Genomic DNA, 21,825 nt, shown 5'->3' on the forward strand with positions numbered 1-21,825 from the left:
GAGAGAGAGAGAGAGAGAGAGAGAGAGAGAGAGAGAGAGAGAGAGAGAGAGAATTGGAAGTAAGGAGAATCTATATACCCTCAAGCTAAGCTAATCTTCAATGATGTTCTTCCTTTAGCAAAGCTCTACTTTCTGAAGTTTCCATACCTTCCCCAAATAATGCCACCAGCTATGGGCCAAGTGTTTAAACACTTGGACCAATTTTGTAGTTACAGTTTTTGTGTAAACCACAATATACTAGCTCTCTCTCCCATAGGCCTATTTCTATGTCACAATATTATTGTGTGACAAAAACCTTTCCTGGCGTGATGAAATATATATGCTTATTCACCCCAGGTATGGAACCCTTTAACAAACCAATGTACAGATATCACCAAAGTTCAGCTTGGTGAACCAAATATTTTTATTGGGATTATTACAGAAATATGGGTAAGCAGAAATGACACAATGAAACTGCATTACCAAAGCCCATCCCAATAAGAGTAAAAGACCACAAACCCTGAAAACCCAGGCACATTGCACAGCCTTTAGGCAACACAACAGATAGTGTCTTTCAATGTAATTCACTTGGTCCTATACTCTTTCAGGAAGGTTGGCTGGTTTCTGGTTTCTGATTCTTTATTATTATTATTATTATTATTATTATTATTATTATTATTATTATTTTCAAACATCTTTTATTGAGAAAAATACATGCTGTGGATGCAAGGTATAATAGTTGCATGAAATGTATACATTATTTATTACAAATAACCTCTAGTGTGTTTCATGCCTACTTACAAAATTTGACAAATTGAACACTAGGAATAGCAACTATAATACCATTTTAAAAGCTGAAAATATAATAAAATAAAAACAAAATATGATGTATAAGTGAGTTTGTACGAAGGACGAGTTTTCATATATTTAGGTTAAGAGGTTTCTGATTCTTGCAGGTAGCCTGCCTGGTCAAAAGTCTTCCATGTAGCTTTGCTTGTCTATGAGCAACTCTTACTAGTACCTTACTATTTACTGTTTTTTATTCTTAATGTCAGGAGCCACAAAAGGACAATCTAATAATTAGCAAGTAATCTTCCTGTGATGGTCTGCTTCAGATTAATGTTCCATAGATTTGCTCTTATAGGCAAGGCCCTAACAGAATTCATTTAGGAAAGATTTCTGTTATATTTCTGAACTAATAAATTGGATGAGAAATTTACAGCAGAATGTTTACATGCATATACATTAGGAGTAATTATTGACTAAGCATCTATCACCTCTCACAGCTCCTCAGGTTTACAGAAATTTAAAATCCATAACTAAGTTTTTTCCTGTTATGATTAAACTTATATAACAAACACTAAGTATTGTCCCACCCTCTTTGAACAGTTATCTGGAGATCTATGCATATTTACTGTCTTGTAATGATGCTATATAGGCAGATAGATGACTTCTCAAGTCTTAATGATGATCCTATAAGAATTCCTAAAATTATATCAGTGATTATTAAGCTCTTTTATAATAGGACTGCTATTATATCTTTTCCTAATAGTCAAAACTGAATTGAGAACTCCATTAGTCTCCCGAGTGTCACCTGTTAATTGCTTCTTAGATAGTAACCAGACTTTCTCCTACTCAGTGTACATTCCAAGAGGTTGTAAAACAGTTAACCAAAGGTCATAAAAAGGGAACTAATGATTTAGTATAGGTACTAGGATAGAAGATAAAACCTTGCCTGGGTTTATCTATATAAAACTTAACAAAAAACTTAGTTATGGATTTTAAATTTCTGTAAACCTGAGGAGCTGTGAGAGGTGATAGATGCTTAGGCAGATAATTACTCCTAATGTATATGCATGTAAACATTCTGCTGTAAATTTCTCATCCAATTTATTATTTGATTGTATGTGTGAACTTATAATGAAGTACTTAACATGTGATCATGTAATCTGAAAGATGTTCAAGTGTTGAGGACAAAGAGAAGAGTCAAAACTGAGCTGAGAGGAACTGACCTGAGATGAAACTAAGCTGAGGAGATGTTTTTAGACAGAACACTGTTTAGACAGAACTTAACTAAAGAATATCTTAGAAGTATAGGCATAACATTGGGAGGAAAGGCATTAAGACTAAGCATTACTGTGACATCAGAGCAGGGGGGAGAGCAAGATTAGAAGGAGAATACAGAGTTAAATAACTTAGAAACTATAGGTAACATAAAAATACAAAGAGAGCAATGTGCAGAATGCAGAGGGTTGGAGGATAAAAGGAGCTGCAGGGGGCAGAAGGAACAGGCTGTCTTCTCCTTCCTATGAAATAGAACAGGTCCTTTCTTAAAATGACAAAGAATTTTTTCTTACAAACTTGGGGTTAATTTATTTAGCATTACAAATGTAGAAGATTTTTCTTTCTCTATGCAATAAAGAGTGGAGCTCTTTTTTTTTTTTTTTTTTTTAATCCAGAATGAGTGAGTTCTTTCAGTACTGGTGCTTGATCTTTTGCTCTATATGAATGTGTAAGTGTGTGAGTGTGAGTGTGTGTGTGCGTGTGTGTGTGTGTGTGTGTGTGTGTGTGTGTATGTGTGTGTGTAAGTATTTAATTGTGAGAATGCATGCAAGCTATACCCAACTGGTCTTAATGAAAATGCATAAATGAGCGTGTGTGAATCTTAATAACAATTTATGTGTGTTTATGCATATTTGCCTATGTAAAAGTTTTTCCTTCTAAAAGTATTGTTTGCTTTTTCTGGTTCAATAGAAGTTTATTGCTCCAAACTACTCCCCCCAACCCCCAGTCTGACAAGCTCAAGGCATCTGGACAAAAGGGAAAAGGCTCTATCAATTAATCCTATACTTTATCTCGTGTTGTTTTAAGAAGAGAAACTAAGTGCAAGAAACTGCAGTTTCTGGCCTCAGAGCATCACAGAAGGCAGGTCAGCTATAGTAGGAATATAACTTAGACTTAAATTAGTAAACTTTTTATTATTATACAATAACCCTAAATATCTTGTAATACAAAGTCATACCCTCAGCCAACTTTCCATCTCTGTTGACTCAGGAAGAACCAACAGGAAAGAAGACCCCCACTGGGGCTGGCCCTCAGCACTTTACATAACTGACATACTGACCAGAGTGTCCCTTAGCGCCACTCCTTGCAAAACCCTTCCCCATCTCCCCTCTGTTCTAGATCCACTCTTCCTCTTCCACTCAAAAATATAACAAGTCTCCCAGTGATATTAATTGAACATGACATAACAAGCTTCATCAAAACAAGGCCTACACCCTCATATCAAGGTTGGATAAAGCAACCCAGTAGGAAGACAAGTGTTCCAAACACAGGCAAAAGACTCAAAGATGTCTACCCAGCCTTCTGTGTAGATATATATGATTAAAAATCAACATGGCCTGTAGAGGAAGCACAGCCCAAGGACACTCAAACATCCATGAGCAATACCATGGTCCACAGATATCAAGATCTATTTAGGTGGTAGCACAGACCACTGAAACTCCCCTGGCCCCCATTTTAACATTGACTACATATATCATCACAGACCCAGGCACAAAACATACCAAGAACACTATCATGCTTGTCACAGAGGTGGTTTGTGATGCTACCTGAGGCCATGTTGATGTTCCATCATCCTTTCTTCAACTGAGGTCCATATTATTGTCCTTGGTCCTCTTGTAGTTGGAGGCCCTGTAGATGTTTTTGTACCATGTTATTACTGAAGGCAATGTGGATTGCTATTATTTATGCTGCCAACTGAAGATATGTTGTGGTCAGAGGGGCAAGCCACGACAAGAAGCTATGTTGATATATGTGGCCTGGCCTGCTTCCTGAGGCCCTGTTGATATCTTAGGTCTGTGTTGCTGCTAGTGTCCGTGTTGGTGTCCATGGCCTTGCTGCATGAAGGATGGTGTTGATGTCCATGGCCCATGGTACCACCAAAGACCATATGCATATCCATTTTCTTTGGTACTACCTGAAGACTTGTTGATGTCCATGGACATTACCAGAACCTATGTGGAAGTCTATGATCCATGATGCCACTGACTATGAAGGGCAAAAAAGCTTCTTTTGCAGTGGTATCAGTGACTGTGGACTCTCAGTTGAGAATGAGAGATATGGAAGGCTTCTGTGTCAACCTCTCTTCCACATTGTATCCCCCAAAAGAAAAAGTCTACAGAGATATCTATTAAAATGAACTCTTAAAAATAGTAATAAGAATGCTAGCATGTAGCTCCTCACAGTGGATGGATTTCTGTTGGAGGCAGGGCTGGGAGTCAGAAAGAACTCAGTTTTCTATAAGGGGCTAGACACTGGAGGTTAGAACATGTTCCATTGACTATATGAACAGAGCAAATTTAACTTGGTATTATTTTTCTTTCTCTTCATTTTTTTCTTCATCTTAGGTATTGGGGGATATCATATGTGTTAAAGTAGATATGGGAGTACTCAGAAGTGAATGTGATTGGGCTGTATTAAGGTAAATTTCCAGATAATAAATAAAATATTATATTTAAAAGAGTCAGAGATACCTCCTCTACATACTTCCTCTGTTTTGTGTGCCAAAAAACACGAACCATAACATATATGCAGATAACCTAGATCAGACCTATACAGGGTCTGCAATTGTGATTTAGTCTGTCTCTGTGAGCCTCCCAGTTTAGTCACTTTGGTGGTCTGTGTTCTCCTGGTGTCTTTAGGCCACAGAGTCTAATCCTTCCTTCCAAGTTCCATGGATTTTGCCTAATAATTGTCTGTTGGATGATGTTTCTCTGATGAAAATTGGGCTAGGCACCAATCTCTGAGTATGTGACAGTTTTATCAGAGATCTTTTTATTGAATATTTTGTTTTTGTTTTGATAGTTATTGGTCTTATCACCATTCAGGATTTCTTTCATAGTTCCATCTATTTTCCTGCAAGCTTCATCATAGTATTTCACAGCTGAAAAATACCTCATCCTGTAGATGTACCACATTTTCTTTATCTGTTCTTTGGTTGAGGGATATGTAAGTTGTTTCCAGGATCTGGCTACCATGAATAAAATTGCTATGAACATAGTTGAGTAAGTGTCCTTATGGTAAGATGGAGTATCTCTTGGGTATATGTCTAGGAGTAGTATTCATGGGTTTCAGAGTAGATTAATTTCCCATTTTCTGAAGAGTTGCCATATTGATTTTCAAAGTGGCTGTACACATTTGTATTCCAGTGAGCAATGGAGGAGTGTCCCCCTTGCCATCATGAGCTCTAACATGAAAATTTTATCTTAACCATTCTGACAGCTGTAAGTTAGAATCTCAAAGTCATTCTGATTGGTATTTCTGTGATGTCTAAGGGTACGGATAATTTCTTTAAGGGATTCTCTGCTCTTAGAGATTCCTCTGTTAAGAATTTTTGTTTAGCTATGTACCCCATTTTAAAACTATTCTTACTTGGTTTGATGGTGTGTACATTCTTGAGTTCTTTATATATTTTGGATATTAGCCCTCTGTCAAATATAATAGTGGTGAAGATTTTTTTCCCATTCTGTATGTTGCCATTTTTTCTTTTGGATCATATTTTTTTTACCTTATAGAAGCATTTTAGTTTCATGAGTTTCCCTTTATTTTCCTCCTTGGATATTTTCTTTATTTACTCCTATCTTCCTACCCAGGCATTCCCCTACACTTGGGCATCTGAAACCCTCAGTCCTGAGGATATCTTCTTCTACTGATCTCCAACAAGGTCATCTTCTGCTATATATGTGGTCAACACCATGGGTAGCTTCATGTGTATTCTTTGGTTGGTGGTCCAGTCACCGGGAGCATCAGGGACTCTGGCCTGTTGACATCGTTGCTCCCTCCATGGGGCTGCAAAACCCTTCATCTCCTTCACTCCGTTTTCCAACTCCTACTTCTAGGATCTATGAGCTCAGTCCAGTGGTTGGCTTAGAGCCTCCACCTTTGTATTTGTCAGGCTCTGGCAGAGCCTCTCAGGAGACATCCATATCAGGCTTCGGTCAGAATGCACTTCTTGGCATCCACTATAGTATCTGCATTTGGTGGCTGTGTATGTGAAGGATCCCCAAGTGGGGCAGTCTCTGAATGGCCTTTCCTTCAGTCTCTGCTCCACACTGTCTACATAATTCCTCCTGTGAGTATTTTTTTGTTCACCCTTCTAAAAAGAACTGAAACATCCACATTTTAGTCTTTCTTATTCTTAGGCTTCATATAATCTGTGAATAGAATCCTGGGTATTCTGAAAATTTGGGCTAATATCCACTTATTTGTGAGCACATACCGTGCTTGTTCCTTTGTGATTGAGTCACCTCACTCTGTATGATATTCTCAAGTTACATCCATTTGCCTGAGAATTTCATGAAGTCATTGTTTTTAATTGCTGAGTAGTACTCCACTGTATAAATATACCATAATTTCTGCATTCAGTTTTCTGTTGAGGGACATCTGGGTTGTTTCAAGCTTCTGGCTATTCCAAATATGGCTGCTATCAATGTAGTAGAGCATGTGTCTTTATTACATGTCAGAACATCTTCTGGTTATATATGCAGGAGTGATATAGCTGGGTCCTCAGGTAGTACTATGTCCAGTTTTCTGAGGAAATGCCAGACTGATTTCCAGAGTGGTTGTACCATCTTTCAATCCCACCAGTAACTGAGGAGTGTTCCCTTTTGACAACTGGAAAGTCTGGCTGAAATCGAAAACTTTCTAGACAGATAATAGGTACCAAGGTTAAATCAGAAAGAGATAAACCATCTTAAAAGTCCTATAACCACAAAAGAAATAGAATCAGTCATCAAAATTCTCTACTGCTATGAGTCTCAGCCAAGATCATTCCAGTTGACTCCTGGGAATCTCTTACCTCCCAGGTCTCTATCATGTCTCTAGACTCTCCACTACTACCAGCTGCATATTTCCATTCATTATCCTGGCTTTATGGCTCTTTTTATTTATTGGGCATTTTCTTTATTACATTTCAAAGGTTATCACCTTTCCTGATCCCCCCCAAGAAACCCCCTATCCTATCCTCCCTCCCCCTGCTTCTATGAGGGTGTTCTTCCATCCACTCCCACATCCCTGCCCTCATATTCCCCTACACTAGTGCACCGAGCCTTCATGGCACCAAAGGCCTCTTCTTTCTTTGATGTCTGACAAGGCCATCCTCTGCTATATATATGGCTGTAGCCATGGGTCCTTCCATATATACTCTTTGGATGGTGATTTAGTCCCTGGGAGCTCTGGAGGGTCTAGTTGGTTGATATTGTTCTTCCTATGAGGTTACAAACCCCTTCAGCTCCTTCAATCCTTTCTCTAACTCCTCCATTGGGGGCATCATGCTCAGTCCAATGGTTGGTTGCAAGCATCTGCTTCTGTACTTGTCAGACTCTGGCAGAACCTTTCAGGAGACAGGAATATCAGGCTCCTGTCAGCAAGCACTTCCTGCCATCCGCAATAGTGTCTGAGCTTGGTGACTGTATATGGGATGGGTCCTCAGTTGGGGCAGTCTTTATATGGCCTTTCCTTCAATCTCTGTGCCACACTTTTTCTATATAGTTTGTCCTGTGAGTATTTTGTTGCCCTTTCTAAGTGGACTGAAGCATCCACACTTTGATCTTCCCTTTCATGAGCTTCATGTGGTCTGTGAATTGAATTTTGAGTATTCTAGCTTTTCAGCTAATATCCATTCATCAATGAATGCATACCATGTATGTTTTTTGTGATTGGGTTACCTCACTAAGGATGATATTTACTTTCTTTCTTTTTTTATTCTCTGTTTATATTTCTTTTTTTTCTTTTTTTATTAGATATTTTCTTCCTTTACATTTCAAATGCTATCCCAAAGGTCTTCTACACCCTCCCTGCACCCTGCTCCCCTACCACCCACTCCCACTTCTTGGCCCTGGCATTCTCCTGTACTGGGGCAAGACCAAGGAGCCTCTCTTCCCATTGATGGCCGATATTTTCTGGTTCCATCCATTTGCCTAAGAATTTCATGAAATCATCGTTTTAATAGCTGAGTAGTACTCCATTGTATAAATGTACCAAATTTTCTGTATCCATTCCTCTGTTGAAGAACATCTGGGTTCTTTCCAGCTTCTGGCTGTTATAAACATGACTAATATGAACATAGTGGAGCATCTGTCCTTGTTATATGCTGGAGTATCTTTTGGTTATATATACAGTGGTGTCATAGCTGGGTCCTCAAGTGGCTCTCTATCCTCACTCTCTCCAAATCTGATTCCATGCCACATTTCATGCACCTCACAGACAAATTTACCTCCCTCCCTATGCCTCGCAGGACTATTTTATTTCTCTTTCTAAATGATACTCAAGCATCCTTGCTTGAGCTTTCCCTCCTGTTCAGCTTATTTGGTCTGTAGATTCCAGTGTGAATATCGTGTTTATTATGTCTAATATCCACTTATGAGTGAGTACTTACCATGAATGTCATTTGGGGACTGGGTTACCTCAATCAGGATAATAGTCTGAAGTTCCATTCATTTGTCTGCACAATACATGATTTCTTTGTTTATAATACCTGAATAGTATTTCATTGTATAGATGTACTATATTTTGTTTCTCCACTATGGAGTTGAGGGACATGTAGATTGTTACTAGCTTCTGGTTATTATGAGTACACCTGCTATAAATATAGAATGAGAAGTGTTTTGGGCAGTTGGTATAGTATCTTCTGGGTATATACCCAGTAGTAGTATAGCTGAGTCTTAAGGTAGAACTATTCCCAGTTTTCTGAGAAACTGACACATTGATTTCAAAAGTTGTAAAAGTTTACATTCTGACCAGCAGTGGAGAAGTTTTCCCCTTGCTCTACATTCTGGAAAACATGTGTTGCCTCTTGAGTTTTTGATCATAGCCATTCTGATAAGTGTAAGATGGAAACCAAGAGCTGAATTGATTTGCATTTCTCTGATGACTAAGGATTTTGAACATTTCTTTAAGTTTTCTCAGCCATTCAAGATTTCTCTGTTGAGAATTCTCTGTTTATCACTGGACCACATTTTTTTTTAATTGTGTGATTTAGGTTGTTGGTTTCTACCTTCTTGAGTTCTGTGCAAGTTTAGATATTAAATATTCAGATTTAGGGTTGGTAAATATCCTTTCACAATCTGTAGGCTTCAGGGTTTTTTTCCTATTCACAGTGTTCTTTGCCTTAAGAAAGCTTTCCTGTTCCATGACTTCACATTTATCAATTGTTGATCTTCGAGCCTAAGCCATTACTCTTCTGTTTAGGAAATCATTTCTTTATCAGTGCTTTCAAAGTTATTTCCCACTTTCTGTTCTTTGAGATATAGTGTATTTGTTTTAATGTTGAGGTCAATGAACCACTTGAACTTGAGTTTTGTGCAAGGTGATAACTATGGATCTATTTATTTTCTTCTATAAGTAAAAATCTGGTTTGACCAGTATCATTTATTGAAGATTCTTTCCTTTTTTCATTGTATAGTTTTGACTTATTTATCAAAAATAAAGTGTCCATAGGTGTGTGGGTTTATTTCTGGGTCTTTGATTCAATTGCATTGATCACCATGTCTGTATCTGTACCAATACCAGGCAATTTTTATCACTATCGCTTTGTTTCTCTCCATTTGGTTTTTGGTTACTGGTTTGCTGCATATAGCAGTAAATGCCTCCATAGAGAAATTAGAAAGTTCGCATACCAGATTTTTAAAGTACACCTGAATGTGCCAGAAAAACAAAACAAAACAAAACAACATCAAAAAATCCAAGCACACCAAAGCAGTGTAGAAGGCAAAAAATAATCAAAGTCAGGGCTGAAATCAGTTAGAAACAAATTAAACAATAGATAGAATCAAGGAAACAAAGAACTTGATCTTTGAGAAAATCAACAGGATAGATAAACCCTTAGTCAAACTAACTAAGAGACAGAGGGATAGTATTCAAATAAATAAAATCAGCAATGAAAAGGGACATATAACAACTGACACTGAAGAAGTTCAAAGAATCATTATGTCTTACTTCAAAAACCAATACTCCACAAAATTGGAAACTCTTAATAATACTGATGATTTTCTACACAGATGCCATTTACCAAAGTTAAATCAAAATCAGGTAAATTATTTAAACAATCTTGTAATGCCAAAGAAATACAAACAGTCATTAAAAGTCTCTCTACAACAACAACAACAACAACAACAATAAAATGCTCAGGGCCAGATGGTTTTAGTGTACAATTTTTCCAGATTTTCAAAGAATAGCTAATTCAACCAGTCCTCAAACAGTTCTACAAAATATAAACAGAAGGAACAGTGCCAAACTCATTCTATGAGGGAATGTTCACCACGATAACTGAATCTCATGAACACTCAAGAAGGGAAACAAAATTCAGACCGATTTCTCTTATGAACATCTATAAAAAAAAAACTCAATAAAATACTCATAAACTAAATCCAGGTATATGTGAAATACATCATCCATGAAGATCAAGTTGGCTTCATGCCAGGGATGTAGGGATGCTTCAACATGTGAAAATCTATTACATGTAACTCACCATGTAAACAAAGTGAAAGAAAGAAATCACCCAATTATTTCCTTGGATGCTAAAAAAGCCTTTGATAAAATTTAACACCACTTTATGTTAAAAGATTAGAGAAATCAGGAATACAGGGCACATACCTAAACATAAAGCAATATACAGCAAGCCAATAGACAACATCAAACTGTCCTGGTTCTTAATGCAAGTCCAATTAAATGTTCCCATACATTCTTCTGAATATGGGAGGAAACAAGATTTTTTTTTTCTAATATTTTCTCACTTTGGAGGTATGGCTCTTTTGGTCTCCAAATCAAGTTGATGGTGTTTCCTATTCAAATATTTGCTCTGTCTATTCTCTCCACGGATGTTAGATGTTTGAAATTCACAGTTGAAGTTAATGTTTGTCCAATATTTTTAACTTGGAAGGTAAATATCAATTTATTTTTCTCTTGGGTCCACTTTACATTTATTTTTGCTTGGCTTCTGAATTACTTGTTACAAGTTTTTCTAGTGTTAATTGTAGCCTGAATATTTATAAATATTTCTATCATTTTATTTGTGTTTTCACTGAAAGTGTTTAAATTACTTAGTTTATTAAGAGTCCAGAAGCAATAACTTAAACTGTATGATTTCTGAACTCACTTTCAAGTTTGTGGTTGTTACTGTGTTCACTATATTAAAGATTTTTTGTTAGTAAGTACTATATTTCTAAAAAGAAATAACTTGTGCAAGCAAGCAGTATAATTGCCCATTTGTGAGAGGTTTGTAAGTTACATGTCTTCTCCATAGTTTATGAATCAGTGCCCTTGCTCTAGACAGTTCCATTTGACAGGAAAAAAAAGTTTTAGTTAAATAATAAGTTCAGTTTAACTAAGTCTCCATTGTTTCAATCATTTCCTAAGCTACACTTTCAATATCTTGATAATTACTGAATATTGTTTCTTTTAATGAATAACATATTTCTAAAATAATAGGTAAACAGCTATGGAATGAGATGAATTAACTATGATCTATGTGAGCCTCTTTTAAACATTTATTTTTTTAAGTATGCATTGTTTCTAAGTATGCATTTGGTCTTCTAATTACATGCATGTACCATGATTTTGATTTTCTAAAATTAAATTTGGTGCAATTACAAAACTGTCGGGAACTAAAAAGGGGCCCCAGGGGAAAGGGGGGGAAGACCAACGCACCACAGGAGTTTTACCTATTATCTTGTCTGTTAGGCATGGGAGAGCTGCCATACACTTTCCATTCATCTCTGATTGGGCATACAAGCCTCTGACCCACACTTCAGGGGGTGGCCAAGGGGCAGCCCTACCTGGGGACCCCAGAGCTACTTTGCTAAAGCCACCAGGGTTATAGGAGAGAGGGATGAGGGAAGAGGTTCCCCACATCTGAGAAAGTGTGTGCAGCCTTGATGAGCAGAGATTATGATTTTAGAGTTTTATTGTAGAAATGCTGGGAGAAAGAGAGAAGAGAGAGAGAGAGAGAGAGAGAGAGAGAGAGAGAGAGAGAGAGAGAGAGAGAGAGAGAGGGAAGACAAGGAGAGAGGAGAGAGGTGAGATGACAAAGAGAGGGGGAGAGAGGATGAGAGTGAGGGTTAAGAGGTAAGAGAGACAAGTAAGAGAGCAAGATGGGGCTGGATAGCCCTTTTTATGGTCTTCACTGTTGCTAAATAACTGGGGAGGAGTTTAGCCTGAAGGTCAGAAGCTTGGGCCATTGCCTACATGACTTCTAGCCAAGCTTCTCTTGTGGGGGCTGTGGGGGACAGTAACTTAGTCAGAAGCCAGAGTTCTAGGAACATAAGGGAACACCTACTCTGTCATGAAGGTGCATTATAACCATTCCCAGGGTTCAGATCTCAGCTCTACTGGAGACCAGCCTGTCTGTGCATAGCCCAATGCCCCATACAAAACTACTAACACATAGGTCTTACGATCTTATATGTAATATGAATATATATATATATATATATATATATGGATAATGCATATATTTAAAAAATTGAATGTTACACAGCTTGAGATGTTGTTACTTTAAAATACGATAGGTAGGTGGATGGTTATTTTTATTTCAATTATGAATCTAATGATGGAATAAAGGGTAATTTTAATTACTTTAAATTTCTAAAATTCAGAACTATCTTATACAAAGTAAGCAATCAATCACAAGCAATCTCTGTTTAGGTGATAATAAATCACAACTATATACTTACTCTATGTCTAACATAATTGAAATACTTATTTGAAAATATAGTAACTCAGACTAGGTATTTTTCATACCCTGCTTTTGTTTTCCTTTACGAATTTTATTTATTAATTTATAACTGTAACAACTTTACAATAATTGGATTTTGGGTAGATAAGAGACATGTTAAGATTTTCATGAGTGTTATTAAAGAGACACTGAATGGATAGTTACTTTCTTCCAGTATTAAACAAAGTGTGTACTTAAATTTCTAACTTTGTGTTACTATGGTCAACTTTCAGCCTAAAAAATACTTATGAGAAGACTTACCAAAATATACAAAAATGCAATATTTCTAAATATGTAAAAATTTCATTTGGGATTACCCAGAGAATGTGCCTTTTGAAGCTGCATTATGCAGCAAAGTCCCCATGTACCTGATCTAGTTGTATCAATTTCCAAAGGCATAAGCCATTGCTCCTGTTTCTATTATTCTTACTGGAAAGGATGCTTTGTTTATAAGATGACAAATAAGTATCTCAATTATATGAACATGAAATTATTTTGGTATGCATATATTTAGAGGAACCATTATAACTAGCCATATATTATATAAATATTTTTCTCTATTATGCTCTGGGTAAGCCATGTACCAATATGCTACATCCCCAAACCTGATAATTGTTTAAATTTAATAAAATCCAATGATTTTTATTTTATTAAAATAATGAATTGGATTTATCATTATACCCACATATTAAAGTGTTCCTCAACTCTCACTAGAGACACCTTTGTTTGTAGTGGATGGTGATCAACACAAAGACCCAAAACTGGCCAATCTATGAAAATAAGGGGCTGCAGAGTATTCCACCATACATAGAAATATATACATAAATATGACATAGATATCATTTTCCTGGAAAGCCTCAGGGTTCATTATATAAAAAATGGGTAGCAGTCAGAGATGGTGGACCATTACAAAGAATCTGTGATCTGAATAAAACCCAGCAATAACATATATGAGCTCATAGTGATTGTGACAGTGTGAACAAGATCCATATAAGCCCAAGCCAGACCAAATTTCAGAGTAGAAAGGGAAGTTGGGTACATGATAGACGTCTATCTGAGAAACTATTACAAATTATTATTTATTGTAAGAGGTAGTTCTCTAAAAGAGCAAACTATGTTAAACTGAACATGTTCCTATTGAGTGGCTCATATCTAAGACTATTTGGGCAGCATAGGTTGCCCATGACAGGGTACAACTAACAAGTTAAAATGTTGGGTGGTTATGGAAATGTGGTAAACCTGGGAAGAGTTGAGATAAGGGCAGTCAATTTGTTTAAACCACACATAAAAATCACAAACAACTATATAGCTTAAAAATAACAGTTATTAATAATACTGTCTAATTTGGTTGAAGTGAAGATAGTGCCTGGAAAATCTCAGTGTAACCAGGGAACTTTAGCGAAATATAAACAAGATCTGCTTGAAAATTTCTACCAGCATTTTAAGTTTGTGGTGGATCTTTATGGGAAAAAAAATGACTATAACCATACCCAGTTGTTGCATTATTTTTATATCTGTGTCTATGATTTTAATAAAATGGTATTATTAGCAGTACCTGTGCTCAGTAAATGGTCATCAAACAACATGATTGATTGAGTTTTAGGTATATTTCAAAGTGAACATTATGCTTGAAAAAAATCAAAGAGAATCTTTTTTCCTTTACAAATAAGTCTTTACACAAAAGGCATGTTCTATTATTGTTTAACATTAAATCTATGAATATTATCAACTATACTTTTAATCCATCTTTTTCAGAAATAGAGATGCTGTTTTCTAAGATTTCTCCATTTTGTGTAGCTATGCATTAAAAATCATGAAGAAAAGCTAATACCATATATATGAATATATCTGACCAAGGATAATATTTTGTTCTCAATTTAGATTTCTGATTAAGAGGATGGAAAGGAAATATGCTTACAAGATTTTGTCTTTTGAGATGTGGATAAAAATCATAAGAAGTTCACAGGTTATCTATGACAAGTATGTGTAGCTGTTAATCCAAGGATCTCACTTGCTATTATACCTCCTCAGGCAGTGAATCAAAAGAATATAAACTACAAAACCTACAGATAAGGGACTGCTGGAGGATTATAAATAATTTACCCCCAATCCTTATGGCATAAAAATGACAATATAATATTATTGACCTATGGCTATGTCATGCTTTTTTTCTGGTCATGTTAAATTCTCAGTTTCTACTTAGTATTCTATTCTCACTTAGATATTTCAAAAGTAAGAGTATAAGAAATTAGTATGTTATCAAATTATTTTTTTAAAAATATGATCATGTGTGAGCAACTAACAGATATTTTTGAAGCCAAAGAGATTAGTTGCAGAACAAAATATCATAATTAGACTGAATTATAAACAGTATTGGAGCTGGCATTGCAAAATAGAATTTTCATGTTAGCAAAATTTTATTGAGCCCTAAATGATTAATTTTTTCAATATTTTCCTTCCTCTTCTATTATTCATTACATTTGAATTTTCTGACAAAATTTACAGCATAAAGGTAATCAATATTACAAATTTATAAAAGTAATACCTTCAATGGCAAATTAACAGCAAACATCTCCATAATAATAATATGTACCATTGATAAATGATAGAAGCATTTTATAACTTCTCCTCATCAAGAAGTAGTACTATGGGTCACACTCAAGGACACTTGCTGTTCACCAGACATGAAATAATTCCCACCTGATTTATTATGAGAGATTCAATAAGTTCCAGAAATAACGGGTCGGCTAAACTTACTCCAAATTCCCTGGTATGGCTATTTAAAAAGTGATGAATATTCAGAACTACTGAGGTATCAATGAGAATAATTAATGGGGTTATTATATAATGGCTGTAGACTTACCATATATTTAAGATTGACATATTCCCTGAAAATACAGAGAATTAAGAAACTACTTATGAAAAAAAAATCATTGAGTCTGACTACACTACTTACAGTGAGAAAAGGTACTTGATACAAACCCCAAGAACCTGAGTTCAGTCCCTGAAGTCTGCACAATGCAAATAGAAAAATGTCCCCTGAAGCTGCCCTCTGAACTCCACATAGGTGAAATGACATAAATGAGCAATGCATAATCACAAGCACACAATATATAAATAAAAGGTTTTTAAATTGGAATGAAAAGACCTTTCTGTTTAGTATTTTAAAAGACTCACAATAACTTTACAGTACTGATTTATGTTATTTCTGTTGCAAATATTTATTTAATATTTATTACTGTATATATATATATGATGCAAATATCACATTACAATAATTGTTTTATAATAATTACATTAATCCCTCGAAGAGAAAAGAACTCCAATAGCTAAATTACTTAGAGTTTTTACTTCCTCAACATGTATCTACAACAGTAATTAAATCATAATAAGAGATTGGTAGAGATAAACCAGGTTGAAAGTGAAGATACTTCCAAGAAATAGATCATTAAAACATTGTGAAAGGTATAACAGGAATGCACAGAAAGAAGAATTTCTTATCACTATCAAAGTTATCCATGGAAGCCTTATCCTCAGAAAGTAATACAACTGAGACAACCTTGGAAGGTGAATGTCAAAATGATTGGAAAGATGGGGAAGAAAATGAACACTGCAACCATACTGACCTTTTCTATATCAATTCCAGCTCCTAAATAATGACGCAGAGATTTATATTTATTTAGTAGCTTATAGCCTTATGCTAGGCCTGTTTCCCATGAGAACATAATTCAATTATCCCGTTTATACTAATTTAAGTTCTGCCAGTTGGCTGTTTGTTACCTTTCCTCACTTTCATACTCCTGACTTCCCCTGCAACTTTCTCCTTTTCCAAATTTCTTTCTCATCCAGATGTCACATCTTACTTACTCTATAGGCCATAGTCGTTTTTATTCTAACGAATCAGAAGTTGACTTAGTATAGCCAGAGACACTTCTCAGTGGGTACAAAAAAAAAAAAAATAAAAATCACCCTAACTTTAAACAGAGGCCTAATGAATAACAAAGGTAACATTATGGTTAAGTATATTTTTTGTTTGAAGAAGGAATAATCTGGTGGGACTAGATTGCTACAAATAAGAATATATGTTTCTTGGCTAAAAATGAATTTGTAAAATAGCCAAATTCACCTAGGATGCCCAATGGCTGTGGGGATTTCCACAGGATCAAGGAAGCAAACCCAAATGAACATGTTGGAGATATATATATATATATATATATATGTATATATATATATATATATATATATTTGAAATAAAGAGCTTTGCCCTGAAAAAGGAGAGGGAAGTTTGAGGGTTGGGCTGGAGGAAGGGTCCATCTGATAAGCTCTGCTGCAGTGGCAGGACTAGCTTTGTAGTTTAGCCAAGGATGCTGGAGACACTCAGCAGCAGTGGCTCTCTTCTCAGGCATAAGCTCCAACATGGGCAACAGGAAATCTGTGAAGCCTGCAGCCTCCTGAGGCCACTCATACTTTTTCACCAGAACCTCCAGCAGACCCCAAGGCTTCAGCTTGTTGATGTGTTTCAGGTCAAATTTTTTGGTGAAAAAAATTCCTTGGAGTATTTTCCTACCACAATGAGCGTGTGAGGCACCTTCCCTAGAAGTTCTATGATCCATGATCCTGGCGATCCTGTGTAAATCCTCCCCTGAATGAGGCTCAAACAAATAGTCCCCTGTGGCTAATTCAAAGGTCATGCATTCTGTGCTCCAGATGTCAGCAAGGGTGTTATAGCCAGATCCTATTAGGACTTCCAAAGACTGATACTGCCTTGTCTGGATATCTTCAGTGAAATGCTTGTGCACCTACTAGGCATTCCCAAGGTCAGCAAACTTCACGTTGAGCTTCTCTGCATTTTTTGGTTCACAGGAATTAATAAGAAAATTTCCAGCAGAGAATTTTCTTTTGTTGTCCAGTGCTCCATTGTACTCCTGCTCATCCCCAGAAGGTGTATCTGCCCGAATGCTCTCCTGGAGGTGGGTGATGTTCTGTCGGGTGAGTGACTGCTTTACAGAGGACTGGTACACCATGGTCTCAGACACCTCAGAGGCCGTGGATGTGCAAGAGTCTGTTTCTTGAGACGGACTGCTGTCTCCATTTGAAAAGTTTAGGAAACTAGGTTCCTGATTCAAAGTATGGACATCACAGTCATTAGCATTATGCAGATCCTCTTCAACCCTCAGTGTTTTTTTTTTTTTTTAAAGATTTATTTATTTATTATATGTAAGTACACTGTAGCTGTCTTCAGACACTCCAGAAGAGGGTGTCAGATCTGGTTGCGGGTGGTTGTGAGCCACCATGTGGTTGCTGGGATTTGAACTCAGGACCTTCAGAAGAGCAGTCGGGTGCTCTTACCCACTGAGCCATCTCACCAGCCCCAACACTCAGTGTCTTATTATTACTGTTCTCAGGGTAATTAACATAACAACTCCAATCACTCCATTATAATTAATCTTTGGTGCACCACCCTCTCCACTATGCTCCGTGAATGTCTGGTCTTGGCCAATGGAATTTGACTCTTCAAGTTTCTCTTGGCTCATTTTATTAGGTGAGTTCTCTGTCAAGGGTCTTTCAACAGGACTCTGATTCTTCTTGCTTGTTAGGTCTTTTTGCCAAGGGCCCAACTCTTTCTCCATTTCCTCAATTTCCTGCATTCGCTTCTCTAGTAATTCTGCCTGGTTCTATATTTGTAAAGATAGATAACAGATATAAAAATCCATTGAAGTAGGAGCATTTATTCCAAATTATCCATAGCTTGCAATGTTCACATTTTAAAAAGATTCATGTTCTCTTCTCAGAAGCAACAGTTTTAATAGTAAACGCAAAGATGGAATAATGTTATCTTATGGAACTAATCCTTGGGTGACTTGGAACAAAATCCTTGAACATTTACATTGTGATGGGGGTTTTTGGAGAGGAAACAAAAAAGGGGAGATAACATTTGAAATGTAAATTAAAAAAAATCTAATAAAATGTTTTAAAAAATGAATAAGTTGAGGCTGGAGAATTGGCTCAGTGCTTAACAGCTCGTGCTGCTCTTGTAGTCTAACACTTTGGTCCTTGGTTACAAGATAAGGGAATGGAAATTAATGATCATAATCTTAAAAGCATAATTATTTTTCTGTATATAAAGTAAACCTAAAACAAATTGGGAAAGAAATGGAGTATAGTCCTACACTGCATAAACATATTTTACTTAACTAGCAACTACATGTGTTACAGAGATACCATAATATTGCATTGCATAATGACAGTACTGTCATATTAGTTTGTATAAAGACACTATATTGTTTACATAATGACAAAATCAACATCACTTGAAGTTGTGTCTTTCAGAACATAACCCTCTAATTAAGTAATATAAGATTGGAAATTTGTCATAACAAAAAACACTCAAAAAAACATACATGAACTATATTTTAGCCAGGACTAAAAAAAATTATGAATGTGTAAACTATAAAGCAACTCTAGGCATTTGAAGCTATGCAATGAAAAATATAGATGGAAAACATTTGCTGATAAGCTTCAAATATTGCATAGATGATAACAAGCACAAAAGATTTCTTTGATTGGTGGTTTAGTCCCAGAGTGCTCTTGGAGTACTGGTTAGTTCATATTGTTGCTCTTGTCTGTAACTGCTTATGTAGCAGAGGATGGCCTAGTCGGTCATCAAAGGGAGGAGAGGCCCTTGGTCCTGTGAAGGTTCTATGCTCCAGGGTAGGGGAATTCCAGGACCAGTAAGAGGGAGTGGGTAAGTTGTGGAGCAGGGGGAGGGGGGTGATAGGGGATTTTCAGAGGGGAAACTAGGAAAGGGGATAACATTTAAAATGTAAATAAAGAAATATATATCACAAAAGATCCTTCTAGAGGGCATGATAGGTGCCACCATAGAAAGTAGAAAAAAGAAAATACTCTAAGAAAACACATCTGTAGGTCATGGCTTTCAGCACTATGATATGCTATGACATTTTTGCACTCCCCATTTTAGAAGGTTTGAACCTGGATATGAATTGTCATTTGTGTTAAGCCTTTTCTCTTTTTAAACAAAAGATTACATTTTATTACTCTATTTATATTCTATCATTTAATATCAAGTAAGCAGAAGTCAAATAGTGTGCTTGAAATAACAAGTGTATGAATCTCAGGGAGATGATGACCCATAATATGTGATGCTTAGATTTTGACACATAGTGATTATGGTACGTTGATAAATAATTCTATTTGGATGAGTAGTTGGATTTTTCCTCAACTTTATACAGGACTAATTTCTAATATTATTGCAAAAGCCTTTCCATTTATTATAGCAGATGACTACTCCTAAACTACAAATTTGAGCCTTTAAAATTATTTTAAATATATGGTGCTTTTAGTCATTTAAAATGTATAAGTTATAAGGAAAATTTAGGAAAGAGTTTGTAATAGCCATAATTTCTCATAAGTCTCACAATGAAATAGTCTTATCCTTAATTATTTATACCTCTTGAGGGTGTATCATTGTAATCTTTTCTTCTTTTTTTTTTAAATAAATATTCCTTAATAATGCAGAGAATATATTTTTGTCATAACATTTCAAAATTCCAAATTCCTTCCAGACATTCTCTCCTTACAAACCCAACTTCATGCTCTTTCTCTTAAAAAATTACCACAAAAAATACCACAAAAACAGGGAGTCAAATTTGGTTTGGCCAACTACTTTTGAGCATGGATACAGTACAGAAATATGGTTGATATACCCAGTGTCACTCCAGTGAAGAAAACTGATTTTCCTTGTCATAGCAGCTATCTATAGCAAATAACTTCTTGTTTAGGAGGATGGCTTTATGTCCCCCTTCTCTCCTCCATGCTTTGATTTTGTCTGTCCTGACCTTATTTATGCTCTCACAATCTCGGTGAGATCACATATTATGTGCATCTGCCCTGTTATATCTGAAAGTACCATTTACTTAACATTGCCCGGCAACTCTAGCTCTTAAAATCTTCTGCATCGATTCCTGAATGTTAGGGCTTTCCCTAACATTCAGGGATATATGCATTCAGTTGTGTTAAAGATATGAATATCACACAAAGGGCTAAGCACTCAAAAATCTCCCACTCTCTGCACCATGTTACCCATTTGTAAGTCTCTGTGTTAATAACCATCTATTTTAAGAAGTTCCCTGATAAAATTTGAACACTACACTGATCCATGGATATAGAAATACATTATTAAGGTTCTTTTTATTACTGTGTTCATTTATTAAATTAAGAGTAAAAGAATTTTCCTCTAACCACTATAATCTACCTAGTCAAATGTTCTTGGTATCATGGAGTGGGCCTTAAATCAAATAGAATGTATATTTGGTTATTTCTCTAATGTTAATAAAACTACTGCACCAATGGGAATTCAATGTTTTGTTGTTGTTGTTTCATTTTATTTTCTTTGTTTGTACTTGATTCCCAGTGTGTCTATGTAATCAACTTGAAATGAGATTGATATGAAAATGATTTTTCCATTCAGGACAAGATAATGCTCTTTCTAGAACAGGAAAAGCTTTCTTTCTTTCTTTCTTTCTTTCTTTCTTTCTTTCTTTCTTTCTTTCTTTCTTTCTTTCTTTCTTTCTTTTTCTTTCTATGCACATGCTGATTCCTGTGTGGGCTTCAGTGAATACCACTCTGAATATGTGAAGTGTTTTGCAGTTTTGCAAATCGGGAGGTGTGTTCTTTCCTCTTGGATGGGCTATTCTTGTGGTGGTGAATAGGTTAATTTTCTAAGTGTTTATGAAATGTTGCTTACCATGGGACAGAAAGATACAGGTAACCTGGATACAGAGCTCCATATAAGTTTTGGACTGTTCATTTTGTGTAAAGTTTTAAAATAATATCATTGATAATCATTCTAAATATTTTATTTTGTTGCTTGACAAAATACTTTATTCTTACTTATTGTTGTATTTCCTCATGGAATAATTTTCTTTTTTTCCTGAAGAACACCATTTACTATTTCTTTCATTGCTAGTCTCTAGAATCATCCTCTCCTAAATAACTTAAATTGTCTCTGAAAATTATTTTCTTTATTTTAAATTATTGTAAGTATACATAAT

The 21,825-nt window shown here is 35.8% G+C and overlaps 1 pseudogene; it reads right to left on the reverse strand.

Annotated features, from left to right (window-relative positions):
• Window positions 1-15,383: 15,383 nt before the first annotated feature.
• On the reverse strand, window positions 15,384-21,300 carry LOC110314386 (annotated as a pseudogene).
• Window positions 21,301-21,825: the final 525 nt, after the last annotated feature.

The sequence above is a fragment of the Mus pahari genome, chromosome X (assembly GCF_900095145.1).
Source record: "Mus pahari chromosome X, PAHARI_EIJ_v1.1, whole genome shotgun sequence".
NCBI classification, from domain to species: Eukaryota; Metazoa; Chordata; class Mammalia; order Rodentia; family Muridae; genus Mus; species Mus pahari.